The sequence below is a fragment of the Amblyomma mixtum genome, chromosome 2, assembly GCF_055824585.1.
Source record: "Amblyomma mixtum isolate Tamu chromosome 2, ASM5582458v1, whole genome shotgun sequence".
Taxonomy (NCBI): Eukaryota; Metazoa; Arthropoda; class Arachnida; order Ixodida; family Ixodidae; genus Amblyomma; species Amblyomma mixtum.
The window spans coordinates 87,312,608-87,335,098 of NC_143013.1; the positions used below are offsets into that span (position 1 = coordinate 87,312,608).

At 46.4% G+C, this 22,491-nt stretch overlaps 1 protein-coding gene across 1 annotated transcript in view; it reads left to right on the forward strand.

Moving 5' to 3' along the window:
* Window positions 1-6,898: 6,898 nt before the first annotated feature.
* Window positions 6,899-22,491, forward strand: part of LOC149360048 (sodium-coupled monocarboxylate transporter 2-like) — a 181,138-nt gene continuing 165,545 nt past the window's right edge. The window contains exon 1 of the mRNA XM_089572150.1: window positions 6,899-7,070. The gene's annotated coding sequence lies outside the window, so the exon portion shown is untranslated. The remainder of the gene's footprint in view (window positions 7,071-22,491) is intronic.

Here is a 22,491-nt window from a genome sequence, read left to right on the forward strand (position 1 = left end):
TCAGTGCGCTGTAATGCCTTTTGTAAGGCAGCCGTATTCTCTTAATGTGTCTTAGTTTCTCCACGTGGTAGAAATCGTTTCGCACTATAGCATTAGATCTTTTCGGTCTCTTGATGGGTGAGTGGAATTTCTAGGAGGGGCAACTTATATGGCATGACGGTCATTGTGGGCCCGCTGTCAACTATTTTAGGCGTGCCGAGATTCTAGAATTACTCAGGAAGTTATCATCTGCAGACGTTTCCCTTACAGAATTTTCATTTTTAGCTTGGAGACAGGCTATAAATGCATCGCGGTGATTAAATTGTAGCCTCGTTTATCCTTTGGGTGATGTCGAATGCGATGAAAGCTTTTCATTCTAGTTGCCGGAAATACAGACGGGCAGTTTAATTGGTCCTAAGAGCAGAGGTCATTGGCGCTTCTGTTTCTTACGAATAAAGAGAAGGGTATGGCTAAGAATGAAAAGAATTTGAGGTTTCTTAAAGTGTTTAGGGTTCGCTCATGAAAAAACGAGAGCGGCGGCAGGGAATGTAATGCGCGTAGCTCTTTAACGCTCATCATCCTATTGCAGCCTGCTGGTTGACATCTGTAGTGTTTTGTTCAGCCCTTCGCCTGAATGCAGGGTCGACAGGCTCCACTGTGTGCATTATCTCAATGCATGTACGCCACTATATCTTCGCTGCCATCAACGACCATCACTTAATGTCAAAGCTGTCCTTCTCAAGTCGCAAGTAAAATTGGCGCTGATAAGTAGCTAGCTACAGAGCATGCTGTGTGCACAATTCAGCGTATTGTCAATATTTACAAGAGTACGAACGATGCTTTTTTGTTTTCAGAGTATAACGATGGTGCAACAGCAGCCAGGAAATTATGAGACGCAAATTATAGGACGAAAAGAAGTCGCCGCAGTGGCTTAGCGGTTATGGTGCTCGACAGGCGGCGGTCTCATTTCGGTGGAGGCGAAATTCTAGAGGCCCGTGTACTGTGCGTTGTCCGTGGGCGCTAAAGATTTCCAGGGTGCTAGAAATTATCCGGAGCCGTTCACTATGGCGTCCCTTTAGCCTGAGTGGATTTGGGGCGTTAAACGCCATAAAAAACCCATTAGATGAAAAGAACAATTAACCCAGCTGCGGTGGCTCAGTGGTTACGGCGCTCGGCTGCTGACCCGAAAGACGCGGGTTCGATCCCAGCCGCGGCGGCTGAATTTCGATGAAGGCGAAATTCTAGAGGCCCGTGTACTGTGCGATGTCAGTGCACGTTAAAGAACCCCAGGTGGTCGAAATTTCCGGAGCCATTCACTACGGGGTCTCTCATAGCCTGAGTTGCTTTGGGACGCTAAACTCCAATAAACCAAACCAAAAGAACAATTACGGTAACCGCCCTTGCACAGTAATATTTCAGGCTGCATTTGTTATTGGCAGCAAAATTGGTTGCTTCTAGCACTGCATTTCATGAGCAGATATCTATGGGTTCCTGCATTCCTTCTCGGAACTTTCACCTGGCTGAATAAGCGAGAGAGTAAACTGGCCGGTCGCCAGTGACTTCTCCGTGTGACGATGCGTCGTCCTCTGTATGCGCTTTGCTATGCTCTCTGCGTAGCTGCCGAAGCATATGTTTTTTTTTTTGCGCTTGTGTTCGATGTTGCTTGTCGGAGAGGCGTGAAGAAAATTAAGAAGCAACGCAAGCCCACAAGGACACCGATGAAGGACGCAAGAGCGCTTGCGCGAGCCCAGGCTTCTTCTTCACTTGAGTTTCGCCATTTATCTAGATGAAAAAAAGTTGCAATGATTACCCTCGAAAAGTTTCCCCCTAATAATAGCTCTGTCAATTTGTTTCTGAATGGCGGGCATCTCTAAAAGGATGTTCGACATCGGCGATACGGGAATTTTCGCCGCTGAACTCGCGTTTTTTGCTTGATTTGTTTGTTTTAGATTTTCTTTCTGAAAGCAGAGTCTTAAAATATCGCATTCTTAATTTTGGTATGATTATTCCCGCGGTGAATAGTAGTTACTATCATGGCTTTTATTCGTGATTTTTCTGTCGTGTAACACTTTATGTGAATGCGCCTGCCTTAAATCTAATTTCTCGCCATAACGTGGATGGAATCAAATAAACTTCTCCCACAACGTAAAACACTCATTCATACTATGTTTTGTAACATGTCATCACGTCTAGTTTCATTTTGCAGGGCCGGGTGTATAATGTTGACGTGGGTCGGCTTCTTGACGTTCGGTGTCCAATCAGCTTCCTCTGACGTCACAGCATTGCGTAACCGAATAAGGCCATGTTAAGAGCAGTGGTCGTTTTAGCCCCCTCCCTATATCTCGCTGGATTATCCGCTCTTGCTCCTCGATAGCACTTGCTATACGTCCTGTTTTGGATCGTTAGTCTATTGCACGGGCTGACCCGTAAGCATACCTTCACGCGTTCAATTGCTAATCTACAAGGAAGGGTTGGTGAAGGGTGAGGTGTTAGGTTTAGCTGTCTTTGGAACTCGCTGTGCCTGTTATGGTCGTCTCTTATTTTTTTTACATTCACTTCATTGTACGTATTCACACCATCTCCAATTTCTCACCTATGTTTTATTTTTGTGTTATTCCTCGTACCATCGGCGCCTTGTTTGCAATGCCACAAGCATGCGCTTGCATTTCTTTAATTACTACGGGCCGAAAACTGAACGAACTTAGACGCGTTTTGTCAGAATGAGCTGCTATATGACAGCATTCAATATGTTTTGAACTGAACGTTTATCGAGTCAGTAAGCATCGAAGCTGGCACACAGTCTGCTAATTGAGCCCGTAGGAAATGTAGCAGCTGCATCGATGTGACGGTGTGCCATGGCATGAGTGCGATGTTGGAGGGCTGGAACGAAGACTCGGTAATTATCCGCATTTTCCTGAATGTCGGGTGCACGCCGGATGCAAGCGACGCCGTAGCAGCGAGTTCAAGGCTGCCACCTGTACAAGGATTTCGCATTAGCGGTGACCTGGTGCTACTTCCGGTAGCAAGAATACAAAGTTGTTCGCTGAGGCATTTCATACTGGGTCAAGGAAAGGTTGGTCTTGTGATCTTGAGTGTGGAAACTCAAAAAATTGGAATTACATTACCGTGCAGCCCGAGGAGGAATGCGCAGCCACATTTGCCTGCATTTCAGTGCGCAGTAAGTTTTGTGTGTTCTGGGCGTGTAATATTTCCAGGCAGTGTAGCAGAATGTATTAAGCTGCGGGAAAACCATGAGTTGAGTTCGGTACATAGTTTAGTTCATTAAAAAATGGCGCTCGTATAGGCGAACAGCGTCCTCTGACGTCAAAAAATTCATGTCAGGAAAGGAAATGGTGAAGCACTGTCTCGTTTCACAGTGGAGTCCGCAACCGCGCTGTAAGGGAAGGAAGGAAGGTGGGAGTGAAAGAAGGAAGACGGAAAGGGGTGCTGTAGTGGAGAGCTCCGGACTAATTTCGGCCACCTGGGGATCTCTAACATGCACCTAAATCTCACAGCACACGGGCACGTTAAGGATCCCAAAGTGGCCGAAATGATTTCGGAGATGTGGTGATGCTGGCGACGCCGGGGGAGGGGGTGTTAGAATGGTCACTGGCCTTTTATATTGTATACTCGCACTTTTGGATATGGTAATTAAGGTCTCGGTGTAAGGCAGTCAAGAGGCATTATTTAGTAGGAAAAGCCTAAAATACTCCTGGTTTATTAAGACGAGCGGTGAGTTCTCAAGTGTAATAATGAATTTCTACCACGAACTGTAGAACGCCGTCTGGAAGTCCTAGCTAAAGACCTTAGTGCACATACAGGATGACGCTGCTTGCGTTAGCGATATTTCTTGCTGGCTAATTAATGTAGTCGATGGCTTCAAGCCAATCACTTAGTGCTTCTCTGAAACGACAAAGTGGGTATCCGCCCTGTCGGGTCTACTGAAGTGAAGTACTAATATTGTGACTGCAGCGATGATAGTGGTTTTAGACATACGGTTCTGCTCCGTTGAAATTGTGGACGTGTGTTTCGATGCAAGAAAGGACATACCGAAGTTTCCCCTTCGAAGTTTGGAACGGAAGTTTCTTACAATCTTGAGTTGATGCTTATTTCCCGTTTGCGGTCAACCCCTCTAGTCCGCGTCACACTAGTCGCGAGCGTGTGGAGGGGCTGGTGGTATTGGTGATGCTAGTCGTGCGTGGGCTATAAGCGCAGGCAGGTTTAGGCATGTGTTTTTTCCCCTTTATCACTGGATTTCGGCATAGCACGACATTTCACAAAAACAATTAAACTCAGAACACAATGTATATATACACAAAGTACACCTGACGGCGTTGGGATTAGCCAGCCGCAGCTTGTTTTCGTCTAATAAAAATTCGCGCAGATATAGCAAGGGCTCCACTCTTGAAAGCCACTCGGGAATTTCTGCCACCCCTTTTTGGATAGATAGAAAGCAATGCATACTTTCACAAAAGTAAATTCGGACGGTAATGGCGCTACATGAGTTACGTATTTGAATAAAGGTGTGCGATAAGGCCGTCAAGCGTGCGCGTAAGCACGACTTCTTGGCACATTCAGCGAAAATATCACCCATTTTCACGGTAGGCACTTTGTTACCAATAAAAATCCTTGTTGGCTACCTCCGAACCTTTCAAGCTGGCAACTGCGCCCATTTCAACACATGTGCGTGCTTTGTGATTTTGGCAAGCGCTTAAGTTCTCCTAATTTAATTTGGTTGATGGACAACTAAGGGTTACTATACTGGAGGGGTGGACATTGAAGCTCTTTCGGAAGCCCCAATGTAATTTACGCGATCTGCCTTAGTATTTTTGGTGTTCCTCTTGCGCCCGGGCTCCGGCAGAATCTCTTGCAAAAGAAATGTGATGAGCATTGTAAACTGGTGCACACTGATGTGATCGAGGATCGAGACCGAGGACTTCACTGCATGAGGATGAAGTAGGCAGACTACGGAGGGAAGCTTTGAGGAGAATCAGTAAACTTGAAGGTTTATTTTACATACAAAATAACAAGGAGTTCAAGAGTCAGAAAAGAAGCGCTGTGACACATGACAGATTGCGGCTTAAGTACCGTGGATAGTCCTCAGCGCCTAGCTAGGGAAGGAAATCCGATATCTGGTCGAGTGTCCAATGGGCTTGCAGCTTCTTCATAGGCTCCGCCCTCACCACGTGACCACACACACTCCACGAAAACACACACAGGCAAGGAGGAATCTTGGCGCCTTGCAGTCGCGGACTGCGGTTCCCGCGGGCCGACCAGGCCCGCATCCTGCCTTTCTGCATCCTGCCTTTCCCTGCAATCTCGGACGTCCCCCAAGGCATTCCCTTTGGCCTCAGCTTTTTATTACCCACGTTATGACCTTCCCTTCAGTGTATTGTCATGTGTCTTCACTGACAGGTAATACGGGGTCTGCCATCTTGCAATAAATACCAGCATTTAAGTTCTCGAAAACAACGTTTTGCATGCTCTGGAATGGCCTTCTTGCTAATGTTACTAAGAATGCACTGATATTTTTTTTTATCGTCAGCATTACATTTTGTCAACTCATAAGGCCTTCTGATAGAGGTATATTCACTGTTTTGTGGTTCAAATGCTCACATAATAATCCTTACACACCAACCTGCAACCTAGAATATTTACACCATGACAAGTGCTCAGTATCACCGTCTTCCAAATTACTTGCGTTCAAAGCCCATGTGTGGCATCAGCTTGGGTATTCTAACGGCACATGGCACAAATCTAACTTAACTAGAATCCTGAAATAAGTTCAGACCTGAGCCGCTTGTTTTATTTTCTGACTATTGTTGAAACTCCAGTGTAACAGTACTAAAGGTGAATCTTCAAATTTCCACGCGTCGTGCAGAAACTACGCATCGTTTCCCACGATATCGCCTCAAATTATCAGACTCGCCTTCGATGTTGCAGTTTTGTCGCAAATTGGTTCGTGGCCGTCAGGGTCGGCTGAACCGAGATCGGTGCCATCACAGCGGACCATTGTTTTATCTTCGACGGAAATCCCGTAGCAAAAGAAACGTTGACGCAACGGATATGTCTCCAATACGCCACAAATAATACGGGCAATTTCTACCGCAGATATCTTCGCGTTTCGCAACATACACACGCCTGTACGGGCGCACGCGATTAGACAGGCACAGCCGGGAGCTCCAAACAAACCGAACGCTCGAGAAGCAAAGTGATCGTACAACGCTTTCCGCCCCACTCCCGAGCAGAGGCCGAACACGTGCGGTCCGCATGCTTGCGGAATCCCTTCGCCCCCCCCCCCCCCTCCCCCCCCCAAAAAAAAAAAAAAAATTGATCATACGACGGCCTTAGGCTGGAGATACAAGGAGCGAAGAAGCGGCGGCGCGCCGCCGCGTATCTCACGGCGCGAAAGCAATTGTGATCAACAAGTGGCAAATACCAGTGAGCAATTAGGACGGTGAGAGCAACGACACTGACTCTTCTGTTAAAATCACTTCGGCACCAATGTACTTGCTTTAACACGCGTGCATAAGTATCTATAAGAATTTGCGTGCTCGAATGCATGGTGTCGCGTACCTTTGGGCGCCCGCTCAGCCGCGGACGCCACCGTCTGCGGTTTTCTTCGACACATTCGCTTCAGGGAGGAAATGAAGGCATTTAGATCCAAGATTCGGCCGTGTTTCCTGATAATAACATTTCTGTGCCAAGATCACGGCGTAGCTCGTCGGCCATGGCGGTCATGCTGGTGACGGCAGACAGAGGCAGCCAAGTACGGGCTATCTGCGCTGCTATTAGCTTGCTTCAACTGCTGCTTCCGGTCTCACCGGACGCCGCGCGTCAATATCTTGCGAAACCAGATCGGAAGCGGCGGGTGTTTCTCTCGACGCCCGGAGTGCACCCTGCCGGGCGAAAATCACCGACTGGCAGCCGTGGAAAAACTCCATGTATCCTGGCCTTTAAGCACAGCTTCACACGTTCAGTTGCTCATCTCCGAGGAAAAGTGGGTGGAGGGTTAGGTGTTAGTTTCAGCTACCTTTGGAACTCGCAGTGTCTCTGATGATCAACTCACTTTTTTTCACATTCGCTTCATTGTGAGTATATTCACTCCATTTTCGGTTTCTCCCATATATTTTATTTTTATGTTAACCATCGTAGTATCCGCGTCTTGCTTGAAATGCAACAGCCATGTGTTTGCTTTTCTTTAATTACTACTGGCCGGAAACTGAGCGAACTTTGATGCCTTTTGTAAGAATGAAATGCTTAATGGCAGTATTCAGGATGTTTTGAACTGAACATTTATTGTGTCGAAGTTTGCACCCAGTCTGCTCATTGAGCCCATAGGAAATGTCGCAGCTGCATCGATGTGCAATGCCACGTGCATGTTGGAGGGCAGGAACGAAGGTTCAGCAATTATCCGCCTTTTCCTCAAGGCCGCGTGCACGCCGGATGCAAACGGCGCAGTAGCGGCGAGTTCAAGGCTGCCACTTGTACAAGGATTTCTTGTTAGAGATCATCTCACGCTATTTCCGGTCGCGAGAATTCAAAGTCGTTAGCTGATGCATTTAAAACTGGGCCAAGGAAAGGTTGGTCGTGTGATAGTGGGTGTGGAAACGCAAAGACAGGGAAGGACGTCACCGTGCAGCGCGAATAGGAATGCAGACACATATGCCTGCATTTCAGTGGGGAAGAAGTTTTGTGGGCACTGGACATGTAATGCTTCTTGGTGCTGTAGTAGAATCTAAGGTTGTGGCGGAAAATCATGAGCTGAATACGCTAAATAATTGAGTTCATTAAAAAATGTCGCTAATGCAGGCCAACAGCGTTTTCTAAGATAATTGAATTGGATTTCAAAACTTTTATTGTCCAACGAAAAGGCGAGTTTTTTTAGGCTTCCCACCTAGACGATGGCTAAGAGGAAAAAAAAGGTAAAAAAAATGTACGTGAGGAAAGGAAGTGGCACTTTAACTGTCTCACTTCTCCGTGGACACCTCAACCACGCTGTAAGGGATGGGGCGCCGGTGACAGTGAATAGAGAAAGGGAGAAAGAGGGGCCGTAGTGGACGGTTGCGTAATAATTTCGGCCACGTGGGGATCTCTAACGTGCACTGACATCGCACAGCACACGGACACGTTAAGGATCCCAAAGTGCACGAAATGATTGCGGAGATATGTTGCTGCTCACGCCGGCGCAAGGAGTATTGAAATGACCACTTCCCTGGTCTTGGTGTAAGAGGTCTTGGTGTAAGACGGTCAAGAAGCATTCTTTAACAGAGAAACCTTAAAAACACTCCTCTTGGCTTACTAACGCCAGCAGTAACTTGTAAAGCGTTGACATAAATTTTTACCCCAAACAGTTCAACGCCGGCTGGATGTCGCAGCTAAAGCTCTTAGTGCACATACAACTGGGCGCCGCACTCGTTAGCGAAATTTCTTACTCGTTAATGCCCGTAGTCAATGACTATAAGGAAATAGCTTACTACTTCGCAGAAATGATAAAAGAGGTATTCGACTTGATGAGCGTGTTGAAGTGAATTAATGCTATTGCGATTGCAGACATGATGCTGGCTTTAAAGCTGCAGTGCTTCGCCGTTGAAACTGTAGACGTGTGTTTCGATGCCTGAAATTACATACAGGAGTTTCCCCTTCGAAGTATGAAACGAAAGGTTCTAGCAATCTTGCCGTGAAGGTTCCTTCACGTTTGCAGTCATTGCCTCTAGTCCGCGTCACACCAGTCTCGAGCGTGTAGAGGCGCTGGTGGTATTGGTGGGGCTAGTTGTGCGTGTGGTATATGCGCAGGCGGGTTTAGATATATTGTGATTTTCCCCCTTTATTACCGGGTTTCGCATAGCACGAAACTTCACAAAAACAACAAACACTACAAAACAACGAGAAAATTCGAGAGCACGCAAAACAAAGAATATATATACACAAAGCACATCTGACGGCGTTGCGATTAGCCAGCCGCAGGCTGTTTTCGTCTAATTAAAATCCGCGCAGGTATAGCAATTGCTCTACTATTGAGGGCCACTGGGTAATTTGTGCCGCCTCTTTTTGGATAGATACAATGCAATACATACTTTCACGAAAGTCAAGTCAGGAGGTAGTAGCGCTACATGAGTCACTTAATTGAATAAAGGTGACCGACAAGGCCGTGAACAGTGCGCGTAAACACAACTTCTTAGTACATTCAGCGAGAATAACATCACACATTTTCACTGTAACCACTTTGTAACCATAGAAATCCTCGTTGGGTGCCTCCGAAGCTTTCAAGCTGCAAGTTCGCTTATTTCGACACTTGTGCATGCTTTGTGATGTGCGCACGTGCTTAAGTTACCTTAATTTAGTTTTGTTGATGAACAAATTAGTGTTATATTGTCACGGATGGGTCCTTCACGGATGGGGGTATATTGTCACGGATGGGGTCGGGTTTTACACCGTCGGCGCTCACAACATGGCCAAGAAACTTGAGCTCTTTGTAGCCAAAGTGGCACTTCTCGGGTTTAAGTGTCAAGTCGGCCAACCGCAGGGCATCCAGCACGGTCGGCAGTCGTTCAAGGTGTTGGTCGAAGGTTTCTGAAAACACCACCACGTCATCTAGATAAACTAAACAGGTTTGCCATTTGAGGCCAGCCAGGACAGTGTCCATCATGCGCTGAAACGTCGCAGGCGCTGAACAAAGGCCGAAGGGCAACACCTTAAATTCATATAGGCCGTCGGGTGTGATGAAGGCAGTTTTTTCGCGGTCACGTTCATCAACCTCAATCTGCCAATATCCGCTCTTTAGGTCGATCGATGAAAAATACTTGGCGCGGCGAAGTCTGTCGAGTGAGTCGTCGATGCGAGGCAGCGGGTAGACGTCCTTTTTCGTTATGGCGTTCAGCTTACGGTAATCGACGCAAAAGCGCAAAGTCCCATCCTTCTTCTTTACCAGAACAACAGGCGACGACCACGGGCTCTTAGAAGGCTGAATTATGCCGTCTGTAAGCATCTCCTTCACCTGCGTTTGGATGGCGTCGCGTTCCTTCGGGGAAATGCGGTACGGCTGCTGTCGTATGGGGCGAGCATCATCGGAAGTGATGATTCGATGCTTTGTGACCGCCGTTTGCCGCACTTTCGAGGAGGATGCGAAGCAGGTTTGGTATTGAAGCAGTAGGGCGCGTAGGTCGCGCTGTTGAGTGGCTGATAGCCCGGAGCTAATATCGATGCGATCCAGGGACGTCTCCGGTTGTACCATGCCCTCGGACGCAAAACACTCAGTAACATCTGCCAATTGGTCGGCCCACGCTATGGCAGTAGCTCGGAAAAGGCGACGAGGTTCGTTGGTAAAATTAGTAATCAGGAGCTCCGACCGACCGTTATGGAGGTGGACAAGGCTTCGGGCCGAGCAAATGCCGTGTGTCAGTAGCAAGGAAAGGTTGCCCTCGGCGACTGCAGGTCCATCACGTAGCCTATCATCGCATTCAACTCTTGCAAAAACACTGGCGCGCGGCGGGATCAAAACACTCTCAGTGGAAATACGAAGGGCGGAGCTGCGTTGACGAACATCGGAGGTGTTGTCGGCTTTCGCTCTAGAAAACGTAACGGTTCTGTTCCGCAGGTCGATAACGGCACCATTCTCACGGAGAAAATCTACGCCCAAAATCAGGTCACGAGAACAGTCGCGGAGCACCAGGCAGCTCACTACGAACGTCGAATCGATGATCTGGACCCTAGCCGTGCACTGTCCAAGCGGAGTAATGATATGGCCCCCCGCCGTCCGGATCTGCATGCCAGAGCAGGGAGTCGTGACTTTCTTCAGAAGCGCTGCCAATTTGCCACTAATAATTGAAAACTCTGCTCCTGTGTCCACCAACGCGCTAATGCTGTGACCGTCGAGAAGCACGGGTATGTCGAGTGAGAATCGCTCCTTTAGATCACCGGCTGTCGTCGACGTCGACAAAGCTCTATCATCGAATGTCGGCGTCGTCCGGGGGTCCTTACAGCATCGATATCCAGCGACCACGCCCCCGGAGGTCGCTGTCTTCAGTTTTCCCGGCGAGGACTGGGCGAGCGGTCCGCTGTCGCTCGCGAAAAGTTCTGCGGATTCGGTGAAAATGATGACCGGCGAGGGGACGGCGATCGGGACTGACGGCGCGCCGTGGACCACAGTGGTTGCTGCGTTACGTACTCTTCAATCGCAGGGGGCCGTTGACCAAATCGGGGTCTTGGCGCATCGGGGGAAAAACCCTGCAGGCCAAGTTCACGATATGGGCACCGCCGGAACAGGTGACCGGGCTCCCCACAATGGAAACACAAACGTCGTCGGTCTGGGCCACGCCAGACGTCCGCTCTGCGCAGGGATCGTCGGTCACTCGGGATGTGCTGCACTGGCTGCACGGAGGGTAGCGGGACGTCGTGATGGGCTTGAACAAACGCCGTTGCATTTGGGGGAGGGCGTCGTAAAGCGTCAGCATACGTCGGGCGGCAGTAGTCCGTCTGGATAGGCTGTGTAAATGCCGCTGGAGTCGGGGCAGGGCGTCGCAGAGCTTCAGCGTACGTCGGGCGGTAGTAATCTGACTGTACTGGCTGTGGTTCGCCGCGTAGTAACTGTGGCCTGACAGCCTGCTGCACCTCGTCGCGGATAACGCCCATAAAGGAGCTGGCCGTGGTCTGCGACGTACCACAGATCTTCTGCAGCTCCTCACGGACGACAGTGCGGATCATGTCACGGAGGAAGTCGGTATTGGTGTTGAACGCCGGGAGAGGCTCCGTTATGGAAGCAGCAAGGACTGGCCGGTCGTACGCGGTGGAACGCTGCCGGAGAACCTGCTCCATCGTGACAGCCTCTGCTAGAAACTCGGCAACAGTGCTTGGGGGGCTGCGCACGAGGCCGGCGAAAAGCTGTTCTTTCACACCACGCATTAGGTGGCGCAGCTTTTTGGCTTCCGACATGGCTGGGTCAGCCCGCCGGAAGAGACGCGTCATGTCTTCGACGTACATGGTAACCGTTTCATTGGGCATCTGCATGCGGGACTGTAGGGCGCGTTCAGCTCGCTCCCGACGATCAGCGCTGACATACGTGGCGAGCAATTGACGTCGGAACTCATGCCATGACAAAAGAGCGTCCTCACGGTTTTCGTACCACGTCCGAGCACCGTCCTCCAAGCTGAAGAAAACGTTCCTCAGTTTGGCGGCGTCATCCCACTGGTTAAATGCGGCGACCCGTTCAAACTGGAGGAGCCAATCTTCCACGTCCTCCAGCTGAGTCCCGTGAAAGGATTTTGGTAGCCGTGGGTTTTGGAGGGTGTAGTACGCGGCGCCTTGCATGACTGGTTGAGGGGCAGGCGCCGAGGTAGTGTCAAATGGCCTGAGCTCAGGAGGCAGCCGGCCAGGTGCCAAGGTAGTCTCCAACAGCCTATGCTCAGGGGGCAGTCCTAGATTGCCGCGACTGACCCGATGCACTGGCGTGTCGATAGGGAGAGGTCTGGGGTCCTCGGTGTTAGGAGGGGTGTGCGACATATTCCAGGGCGATGTACCCAGCGCACTCCACCAGAAATGTCACGGATGGGTCCTTAATCACACAGGCTAGGCGCAAGCCGCCAACAGAGAAGCAGAGTCCCAGCTCCGAGAGCACGCGAGTTCCTCACTTCTTCGTCCTTTCGGCGCCGCTCGGGGACACCTGGCGGCAATATTGTTATTCGGAACAGAATAATAACTTCACATTCTTATACATATCGTGATGGAAATACTGCGATTAACTATACGGTGTGCACAAGGCGTGAAGGCTAGGCTGCTACAGCTGTTTCTTCACTGTGGGCCACCGCGTTAGCGTTCATACATTAAATTAAACGGGAGTGGAATCCGCTAACTTAGATTAGCTATTACCCAAGATGCTTGGGTGGTTAGGCTTATGCCGCTTTTGTGTGAAATAAAGAAACGCCAGAAAAGAGGCAAGCATGTCTTTGTAAGTGCACTCATTTAGCATTAAGGCTTAGCTGCTGCCAAGCAGCCAGAAGTGTAGCATTGTTTTGAACAAAATCGTTTGTTTATCGCAACATCTATAAATGCATAAAAATGCCAGCTGTGCTTAGGCATTGGGGTCGTGCCAACCCATGTGTTTCTCTTCCTCTTCTAACATCGATAAAACAAACACGCATGCTGGAACAATTCTGTCCGACGTCATCGACCACTTTCCTGTTTGCCTTCATTCCAGACCACTGTTCTTCTCCGATACCAGAAAGGACTGCGTCATACTATAGAAGAATAGACAACAGCACTCCTGAGCGTTTTTGTATGGACGTTAGTGAGATAACATGGGAGGATGTTGAATGTCTCCAGGAAGTTAACAAAGCATATGATACTCTGCATATGATACTCTGGCGCAAGGAGTATTGAAATGGCCACTTCCCTGGTCTTGGTGTAAGAGGTCTTGGTGTAAGACGGTCAAGAAGCATTCTTTAACAGAGAAACCTTAAAAACACTCCTCTTGGCTTACTAACGCCAGCAGTAACTTGTAAAGCGTTGACATAAATTTTTACCCCAAACAGTTCAACGCCGGCTGGATGTCGCAGCTAAAGCTCTTAGTGCACATACAACTGGGCGCCGCACTCGTTAGCGAAATTTCTTACTCGTTAATGCCCGTAGTCAATGACTATAAGGAAATAGCTTACTACTTCGCAGAAATGATAAAAGAGGTATTCGACTTGATGAGCGTGTTGAAGTGAATTAATGCTATTGCGATTGCAGACATGATGCTGGCTTTAAAGCTGCAGTGCTTCGCCGTTGAAACTGTAGACGTGTGTTTCGATGCCTGAAATTACATACAGGAGTTTCCCCTTCGAAGTATGAAACGAAAGGTTCTAGCAATCTTGCCGTGAAGGTTCCTTCACGTTTGCAGTCATTGCCTCTAGTCCGCGTCACACCAGTCTCGAGCGTGTAGAGGCGCTGGTGGTATTGGTGGGGCTAGTTGTGCGTGTGGTATATGCGCAGGCGGGTTTAGATATATTGTGATTTTTCCCCTTTATTACCGGGTTTCGGCATAGCACGACACTTCACAAAAACAACAAACACTACAAAACAACGAGAAAATTCGAGAGCACGCAAAACAAAGAATATATATACACAAAGCACATCTGACGGCGTTGCGATTAGCCAGCCGCAGGCTGTTTTCGTCTAATTAAAATCCGCGCAGGTATAGCAATTGCTCTACTATTGAGGGCCACTGGGTAATTTGTGCCGCCTCTTTTTGGATAGATATAATGCAATACATACTTTCACGAAAGTCAAGTCAGGAGGTAGTAGCGCTACATGAGTCACTTAATTGAATAAAGGTGACCGACAAGGCCGTGAACAGTGCGCGTAAACACAACTTCTTAGTACATTCAGCGAGAATAACATCACACATTTTCACTGTAACCACTTTGTAACCATAGAAATCCTCGTTGGGTGCCTCCGAAGCTTTCAAGCTGCAAGTTCGCTTATTTCGACACTTGTGCATGCTTTGTGATGTGCGCACGTGCTTAAGTTACCTTAATTTACTTTTGTTGATGAACAAATTAGTGTTATATTGTTATTCGGAACAGAATAATAACTTCACATTCTTATACATATCGTGATGGAAATACTGCGATTAACTATACGGTGTGCACAAGGCGTGAAGGCTAGGCTGCTACAGCTGTTTCTTCACTGTGGGCCACCGCGTTAGCGTTCATACATTAAATTAAACGGGAGTGGAATCCGCTAACTTAGATTAGCTATTACCCAAGATGCTTGGGTGGTTAGGCTTATGCCGCTTTTGTGTGAAATAAAGAAACGCCAGAAGAGGCAAGCATGTCTTTGTAAGTGCACTCATTTAGCATTAAGGCTTAGCTGCTGCCAAGCAGCCAGAAGTGTAGCATTGTTTTGAACAAAATCGTTTGTTTTTCGCAACATCTATAAATGCATAAAAATGCCAGCTGTGCTTAGGCATTGGGGTCGTGCCAACCCATGTGTTTCTCTTCCTCTTCTAACATCGATAAAACAAACACGCATGCTGGAACAATTCTGTCCGACGTCATCGACCACTTTCCTGTGTTTGCCTTCATTCCAGACCACTGTTCTTCTCCGATACCAGAAAGGACTGCGTCATACTATAGAAGAATAGACAACAGCACTCCTGAGCGTTTTTGTATGGACGTTAGTGAGATAACATGGGAGGATGTTGAATGTCTCCAGGAAGTTAACAAAGCATATGATACTCTGTTAACTAAACTAAAGACAGTTTACGACAGGTGTTTCCCACTAGTATGTAGCCGTAAACGTAGAGCAAAGAAGCCATGGGTCACCGAAGGGTTACTGCGCAAAATAAAGCAAAAACAGAGGCTGTACGGGCAATTCCTGAAGTCTAGGGATCTCGCAAAACTGAAACAGTATAAAAAATTCCGCAGCCTCCTCAACAAGGAGCTACGCAACGCAAAGCTTGCATACTTTACTAAAAAGTTTTCTAGATCGCCCAGCGAAACTTTTAAACCGTGGGATCATCTGAATAAAATTTTTAATTTTAATATAAAGACTGCAATTGATAGCATCATAAGGGATGGTAAACTTATTAAGGGCGAAGAGCTTTCAAATGAACTAAGCAGTTTTTTTGTTAATTTCACAAAGGACCTTTGCGGTCCTTTTACTGGTGCCACAGGGTATGATTATCAAACGCCAAGTGTTCCTGAGTCGATGTTTTTTGAGCCTGTAACAGAGCACGAAATAATAACGGTATTCACAAACCTAAAAACTAGTAAAGCAGAGGACAAAGACGGCTTTAAAATCAGGCCTTTTAAGTATGTGATTAACTTACTCGCACTGGTACTGGTAGGCATTTACAATCTCGCTCTTTCCACCGGAACTTTTCCAGACCAAATGAAAATCGCTAAGGTTGTGGCTATATATAAGGGTGGTGCGAAAGCAGAACTGTCCAATTATAGACCGATTTCAGTTCTTCCTGTACTGTCCAAGGGCTTAGAAAAAATTATTTATACCAGAATAACCAAATTTTTAGAAAAACACTCCGTGCTTTCTGACTGTCAATACGGATTCAGGCAAGGGAGGTGAACAGAAATCGCGCTTAATAAACAAAAGGAACTGATCATAGATTCTTTTGAGGACCGAAAAATCGTTCTTGGAATTTATATTGATTTTACAAAGGCGTTTGACTTAGTCCACCATCGTCTGCTACTGCTTAAGCTACTCCATTATGGAATCAGAGGAATAGGTTTATCCTTAATGGAATCCTACCTAGAAAACCGCATGCAAATGATTGTAAATGACCGCACATCGTCAACATTAAAACCTATTTTTTCTGGAGTCCCACAGGGCAGAATTTTAGGCCCCTTACTATTTAATATCTATATTAATGATATATTTTACATGCCCTTACCTGTGACTTTTATAGCTTACGCCGATGATCTCACAATGCTTTTGCCCGGTGATAATGAAAGAAATCTATTACTGTATGGAAACCAATTTTTAGAATATTTGTGCGAATGGTTGAGAAAGAATTGTTTAAGAGTAAATGCTAAGAAAACTAATGCCATTATCTTCTGTCCAAAGAAGAAGCCTATCTCCATGAATTTCGATCTCATGCTGGGTGACACTAGAATTGAAGTTGTACACACTATAAAATGCCTTCGTGTGGTGCTCACGGAAACCCTGAGTTGGGACAAACATATAAACACTATCCGCAAGAAAATGAACTGAGTCAATGGTGCCTTGTGTCGACATAGATACACACTTCCAACAAAGATATATTCTTATATATAATGCATACTTTGTTCCCATCATTACCTACTGTGTAAGTGTCTGTGGTACCACAACGAAACATAACAAACACAAGATCTCAGTTGCACAGAAGCGTGGTGTCAGATTGATTGCAAATGTACCATGGCATTCCCATGCGTTTCCTTACTTTAAGCAATATGGTATTTTGTCTGTTGATATATTGCACCCATTCATATTGTTATGTGCATACAAAAATGCAGTTAAAACAAATAACCAACTGTTACTTGCAGCCTTTAATCTACATCAATACACACCAGTGTACAATACCCAATGTCTTTTACCTTTGCTTCTACCCTTTTGCCGTACTTTATACCGTAAACAGTCCTTATCCTATAACATAGGAAATTACCTCAACACATTGGCAGCAAATAATGTTTGTATAGAAGACATCTCAAAGAAGCAGTTATTATCTGTCATGTGCATTTTCGAATCTGTTGTGGCATCAATGTAAATAGGTTTGGTGTATTATAATGTCTATTGTTGCTATCATTTATGTGCATCTGTTGTTGTGTACGCGGTCAGGGTTACACTGTTGTTGTCCTTTTTCTTTCTTTGTTTTGATGGGGATATTCAGCTCAACTTCAGCCTGATGCTCGCGAAACACACTGCTGTCGTTGTATTCATGGGGCACTGGGTGCTACTTAAAGCTGCATTATGCAGCTTTTTGCCCAGTGTCCCCTTTTTCCACTGTAATGTGTGTGGAGAAATAAATTTTCAACTTCAAATTCTGCATGCAGTAATCTCAGCGACTGCCGGCAAGCAGTGTTTTGGCACGTGAATGTGGTTCGGCTTATGGGGTTTAGCGTCCCAGAACGGCTCAGGCCATGAGGGACGCCATAGTGGAGGGCTCCGGATAATTTCGACCACCTGGTGTTCTTTAAAGTGTACTGACATTGCACAGTACGCGGGACTACAGCATTTCGCCTCCATCGGAATGTGACCGCTGTGGGCGGCATGAAACCCGCGTCTTTTGGGTCAGCAGCCAAGCACCGTAACCACCGTGCCACCGTGGCGGCTCAGGGGAATCTGGAGACTACGCGTCGTATAGATCACCAGTTTGCTCTGGTGAATAAGTAAAAGTAAAATTGAAAGCAGCGATCTTGGTAGAAAAAGAGCTGAGTGGATTGAGCTTTAAATGGTAAATGTCGCCCCACTTCTATGTTCCCAAGAAAATCAAAGGGACGCATAGCAGTCCTGTCGGTTGGGAACCGTTTTCCCTGACTTCTTGTATACGTAGAAGCGTGTCCAACTCATGGGAACTCTTTGAACAGCGTTTGTCACAAGTTTAGAGCCCAGGATTCTTCGTTCTAATCCGTTAAGCGGGGCTCCTGTGACATTAGTGCGATTCCTACTCACAGCAGGGCTGCACAGGCACGGGAATTTTCTTGCCTTCAGGTGATTTAGAACGCTGGGGATGCATTACGAGCCTCAGGATGTGGCTCGGAAGCGAACGCTTTGGGCTCCAAACTTTTGACAAAGGTTGTGTGCGTGTGTGTGTGTGTATAATATATATATATATATATATATATATATATATATATATATATATATATATATATATTAGGGGTGTGCGAATAGCAATTTTTTTGAATACGAATACTTGGTTCCGAATATGGAATCGAATATCGAATAATCAAGTACAGACGCATTTAACCCCTACAAAACATTTATTTGAGCACCCAAGAACATCACAGTTCAACTATAAATGATTAAATGAACACAAAAGGTGTGTGTGGCTCCACAAAAAGTGTCCAAGTCTCGAAAATTATTCTTAGAAGAGTGGAAATATCAGAAGATGGCTAGTACTCTGCATTGATTAAGGCTAGCTTTCCATAAACACAAAAGCGCGTTGCTGGGAGGAACATAAAAGGTTGTCGTGAAGGAAAACCAGCTGCTCCACATGGTCAGGCAGAAGCAGTTCCCTTCTAGCTGAAACAACTTCTCCAGCCACAGAAAATGCCCTCTCACTTGACACTGAACTGGCAGGCATTGCGAGGTATTTCGTGCACCGCTGTGACTATACCAGCTTCGCAGGTATAGCCACATAGAAGGTCACCAGCGTAGTCATCTACGCCATGGCCCAACGTTACGCATTGCTATGGGCGCCGCCATGTTATGTCTCTGTCTATAGGACTTGAAGACCGCAACGAACGCAGTGGAATATTCGGCTTGATACGGTATTCGCGCCCGGTCGAATATTCGGAACAACACGAATACTTGGATATCGAATCGAATACGAATACTAAAAATATAATATTCGAATTATATTAGAAAATTTTGAATATTATTTTGAATATATATATATATATATATATATATATATATATATATATATATATATATATATATATATATATATATATATATATATATATATATATATATATATATATATATATATATATATATATATATATATATATATATATATATATATATATATATATATATATATATATATATACACACACACACACACACACACACACACACACACACACACACACACACACACACACACACACCATCATGGATAAAGAGTCGGGCGTCTGGAGATGGCCACCAGCAGCCACGGGGAGCTGGTACGGAGACGGGTGACTTTCTTTACAAAGACACGCGCCGGGGTTTTCGTGGTCAAGTCTAGTCCCCTACCGACATAGAAACCGCATATATCTTGCACGTCAGTGGTCGTATTGTGCTCATTTTCCCCTGCCGTATTCTTTTTTTTCAGTAATCACTAATAGCCGGTCGCAGATGAGTACCCAGGGCAGCTCGTTTTAAATTTTAATTTCCTACAAAAGCTGCTGTGCCAATACAAAGTGCGAAAGTTTTTCGAGGTTACTACGTTATGAAATACGGTTCGAATTAAACTTTACTCCTCGGGTAGCGCTTTTCTTCGCCTCAGCTGCGCCGACACTGCCGCCTGCGTGCGATTCCTCCTCAGCAAAAGCACAATGAGTTTGTAGTAGTTGCGCAAGTATGCAAGATCTCCATTAAACAGATGTCGAGTGTCTCCGTCTGGCTGCAGCAACAACTGGCGCTTTCTGCTGACGTAGGTGGCCCTGTGATCCTTCTGCGGAAAACTACGTTGAACCGTAGTTAGCAGACAACTCAGATTCCGCTCACATTATTAACCTCGTATGTTTGGGCATATACTGCGATTGCGAGCCAGGTGCTTATAGTTTCCGCAAACGTCACCAGAGTGGTACAATCGTTTCCCGTGAAGTGGGTAGACGCAGACACTCCTATTTTCTTTTTGTTGAGCCTTCTCGAGTATCGCATTTCATACGTAGGAAGCCTGGTCGCTATGCGATGAGAACGAAAGGTTCGGGGGCTTATGGTTTTAACTCTCTTGGCGAGGAGAGCCTGTCCCAGCCCTGCATAGGTTTTAAATAGGCGTAAAAGTAACTATAACTCGTTTTCATGTTAAAGAAGATACGACAGTGGAATCCAGTGCGACACTGTAGAAGCTTTTAGCCCACATATTTAGAGAGAACCACGATTTGAACTTAAGTACGGTCTATAACAGCAGCAGTGCAACCTTTCAGATGAACAAAAAGAGCATTGCGAGCTGCTTTTGATGCTGCAGCATGATTTTTCTTGTAGAAAAACTATTTCCGGACAAAGCCCGCTCATACATCGAAGAAAAGTGAGGAAGGAAAACTGAGTCTGAAAAATCACTCAGGGCATTTTTTTTCTAGATTTGTGCCATAAGGCATAAGTTGAGAAAGGTGTGGAATGTTGAATAAAGTTTTTTCTCTCTCTCTCTTGGAGATAGTAAGTTGAAAGAAGGGGTGGAAACCAGTTTCGGCGAGGTTGTCGCAGAGGGTGTTGGTCAACTGATTGTTCATAGTCCACTTCAAATAGTTTCCTTCGCGGTTCCACCACAGGCCGACCTCCCTGAGGAGCCGTTTTCTAATAGGGGCCGTCGCTGGGCAAGTCCACAACAGGTGCCGCACATCACAAATGTCCTGTGCAGCGCCGCAGTGAGGGCACATGTAGGTAACACAAAACTCACGTCCTTTGAATGTGAAAGCATCGTTTTATTTATTTACTTGTTGTTTTTATTTACTTTTAAATTTTGTTGTCTCTTCCTTCCTAATGAGACACCTACTGATTAGCATACAGTCGTAAGGCAACGCGTACACTAGGTTCATTTTTATTCGCGAAGAAAGCAGCGCGGTTTGAACACACATGGGTGGTCGTGCTCGCCTGACAATCTGACAGTCTGGGTTCAGCTCCCCGCACCTTCGGAAGAAGTTTTATTTTTATTTGATCCCGCGGTGAAGTTATCTGGGTTTTTGGGCGTCACTTTTGCGGTCAACGCCGGCAGCGGCAGATTTCGATACTGGTTTGACGTACAGTGCTTTCGATTTAAACAAGGCACACCGTCTCTTACTCCAGATGGCGAGGATAAAAGGCAACGCCGAGGAGGTTTTGTAGCCGTAAATGTCTTCATTTACACCTCCGCCTGTGCAAACAGAATCGGCAACCTCCATAATCTCAAGTCAGACCAGCGGCGATCAGCATGCAAGTAAAATATTAATGTCCATCGAACAGGGGCTGATCTAAATAGGGCGGGGTAGTACATCTCGAGGATGATTTTTCTCGTGCTCAATCAATAGTGCTTTCAAATGCCACTCCGTCTGGCCTATAAGAGTGCGACTGTGTGTCATGCTTAGCGGAGGTCGTGACGGACACCCTGAATGATCTGCATAAGCACACCTTACATGCTTGCTTTGAATGTGGACATCTCTGATATCCTAGCTAACGGGGTAGTACACTTGAAAGGGATATATACAGGGTGATTTCATTTGTTTACAAATTTATTATTTTAAAAACTGAGAGATGCGTCGATGCTGTCTATACAGGTGGATTGTACAGTAAAGCGTACATCATGTACCTGCATTTAATAAATAATCAGATGACTAATTAACTACAGTTTATTCAACTTTTTATTTTATTTTAATGGCCAACGTTACATTGCAAAACCGAAGGCCGTTAACATCGAAGCTGAGCACAGTTTTTAATTTTTCTTTATCGGCAACGTGATTCAAAATATCGTATGTCAAAGATGCGCATTCGAAAGCTCGTTGACTTGGCTCTCCCGAATTGCATACTTATAAAATATCTTCGCTCCCTTTTATTGTGTATCAAATACGGATTGGCCGCCGCGGTGGCTCAGTGGCTATGGTGCTCGGCTGCTGGCCCGAAAGACGCGGGTTCGATCCCGGCCGCGGCGGCTGAATTTCTTTGGAGGAGAAATTCGAGACCCGTGTACTGTGCGATGTCAGTGCACGTTAAAGAACCCCAGGTGGTCGAAATTTCCGGAGCCCTCCACTACGGCGTCTCTCATAGCCTTAGTCGCTTTGGGACGTTAAACCCCATAAACCAACCAACCAAATACGGATTCCGTTTGTGTAGTTGATGACGTAGAAGTTGACGTCATTTCGACGAAGATACGGCTCCTAGAGTAAAGGCCCACCCAACTGGCCTCAGTTTATTCTATTCATTAGATGATTTACACGCATAATATTTGGGGCAAAAGTAACACACCACCCCCCTTTCAAGTTCCGGCCCGTGCCACCCTGCCTGGGGGCACCACCTGACAAAACACTTCTAGTGTCGAGACCGGCGCAGTGGACCCGTTTCCAAACCAGAAGTGCTTTGTCAAGTGGTGTCCCTACGTAGAGTGACACGGGTCGGAGGAAGAAGGGGGGGGGG